Here is a 2,776-nt window from a genome sequence, read left to right on the forward strand (position 1 = left end):
ATGCTGAAGATGTGAATTCATGGGTGCTGGACTGGATGTCTGAAAACACTCACTACACTGCACCAGCCTCTGAATTGCTTCGTGCTCTACCACTCAGTCCTCCCCTTGAAGAAGCTTGCTGCATCTACGGTGAACCTGAGCTCACACATCATTACATGCAGGTGCTGATGAAACCTTTGAAGCCAGGTCAAGCGCCAAGAACCAAATTCCTCGTGAAGGAATTGTTGTACGTGCCCAGAACTGTCTATCATATTCTTACGAGGACAACCAGTCCCATCAAAGGCCACGACTCATCTGATGAGGAAATTGTTGGCATCATGAAGAATCTGGTATTCAACATCGTTCATGGCATTCCTGTCAATTATCACGATTTCTTCATGAGGACTATGGCCAATGTTGCACTGTCTCCGTTTGAGCTGAAGCCTTATGCACCTTGGATTATGAGATTCCTTAGGACAAGGTCTTCACTCAACTACAAAGCTGATTTCCAGAATCACCTCCGCTACTTGCCCCCAATTGAAGTCCTCAAGCAGACATATTCCTCAGTTGATGGAAAGGGCAAGGCACCAGCTGTAATAGATGAAGGCATTCATCCATTGGATGGTCAGTTTTGCAAAGCTGCATCTAATTCCACCAATAATGACTCTGCCACACATGACTCTGCCAATGCACCTAAGTCCACTCCTCAAGCCACTGCTCCGCGCGTGATGACTGACCGTGAACTTCTGCTTAGTCTTCATCAGAAGGTGGATCGAAATCACAAATGGGTTAAGCGTCAGTTTGGTTCACTTCTTCACAACATGACTGCCACACATAATGCAGTGAAGAAAAACCACTACTACCTCCATCAAGTCTTCGGTCGCACCTGGGCAATCCTGTCACATCTGTATGGTGAAGAAGATCTGAAGAACATGGGTCTCAAAGAAGATTTTGACTGGTCAGCACCTCCACCGAAGAAATTCAAGAAGGTCCAGGTTCCTTCTCTGGTGTCCAGCTCATTTTCTTCATCACGCGACACTGATGAACATGAAGATTTGGACGACACTGCGGCAGGCCCTACATCAACAAACGACCCCAACAACGCTGGCGCTCATTCATCAACATGATTATCTTCAGGGGCGTTAGTCCTCATTTTCGATCCTTTTGGTCATTCGATGACAAAGGGGGGGAAATATGAGTTAGTCTTCAAGCGGGTCTACTATATGTGCGTTTTTTTACTTGCTAAGTTACAACTCTCGTTCTTCTGAAACTTTATTGGATCGAGTTGTAATCTTAAACCCGATGGTGCTCGGATACTTTTGATGCACTGTGCTCTGATACTTTTGATGCACTATTCTGCATGCTTATTCCTCGTTAATATTATTGCACGCATGCTGAATTTCATCAGGCACCATATTTCATCATGCATTTCAAATTCTTCATATTATATGTTAAATGCATGTATGAATTACAAGATATAGGGGGAGATCTCCATGATTCAACTCTTCAAGTGTGCATTGCTTCAAAGGCAAATTCCTCACTATGCACATCTTCAGGGGGAGTTCTTCTATATCTTGCAATCAAATTCCTCAATATCAGTAGTTACACTTCATATGTTTATCCCCGTTGAAAACTTAATCTATATTGTCATCAATCACCAAAAAGGGGGAGATTGTAAGTGCATCTAGTGCCCCTTAGTGATTTTGGTGTATTGAAGACTTATAGGTTAAGGGACTAATGCGTTTGTGAGTGTACACAGGTCTATAAGTCTATGAGGAGTTTGATATTTACAGGAAAAGTCGACCCCTAGAAATGAATATCTTCGACTGAAGATTTTGGTATTTCTGAAGACTTTCATGAAGACTTTGAAAGTGAAGAAATTGGTGTGTCCATGAAGACTTGATATTCATGCAAGGAATATGAAGCTTGAAGACTTTCGTTTTCATAAGTTTTGTTTTTCTCTTTCTTGAGTCATAGGAAACATCGTAGTGTTAAAGGGGGTCGAGGAAATACTAAGGAAAAATTTCCATGTGATGCTCAACTCAAAATCCTACACCTGCCAATCCCTTCGAGTGAAGCCATTGGAAATCTCATACAGTTCAGTCAATTTCTTCAGTGACAGAGACGAAGTTCTTCTGGTCTCTGAGGAATTTGTCCTGACTGAGGAGTTAGGAATTCGCCAGTGCGGATTGCCTACACAGTGAGGAACATGATAGCCCTGAGGATTTTTTTACTCAAAATTCCGACCGTTGTTGTGCTATGCGCCAGCTGTCCCAAAATATCTATCCACCTAATGGTCATATCATTAAAGGGCATTTATGTCTTATCATGCCGGGCTGCTCCCTAGGCTATAAATAGCCGCCCCCTACAACCACTAGCTGGTTGGCTGCTCCGAGAGAAACTGACACTTGTCATTTGAGAGCAACCCATCCTCTGAGGACTTTGAGCGAAAATCATCAAGTGAGGAAAAACCAAAAACCCAAAACCCAAACACCTACAAACCCCAAGTGATTGAGCATCACTGAAGAGATTGATCCTGAGTGGATCTGACGCTTGTTACCTTTGAAGACTGTGCTTCTTCCAGACGGTTAGGCGTCATGGTCTAGAGCATCCAAGAGGAATTGTGGATCGCCGAGTGACCAAGTTTGTGAAGGTTTGGAAGTCGCCTGAAGACTTACCACGAGTGATTGGACGAGGTCTGTGTGACCTTAGTTCAAGGAGAATACAGTGAGGACTGGGTGTCTTGGACTAAGTGTCCTTGACTGGGTGTCCGGGACTGTGTGTCCTCGAGTTTAAA

This window comes from Triticum urartu, chromosome 7A, assembly GCF_056163025.1.
Source record: "Triticum urartu cultivar PI428250 chromosome 7A, HENAU_Tu73, whole genome shotgun sequence".
In the NCBI taxonomy this organism is placed as follows: domain Eukaryota; kingdom Viridiplantae; phylum Streptophyta; class Magnoliopsida; order Poales; family Poaceae; genus Triticum; species Triticum urartu.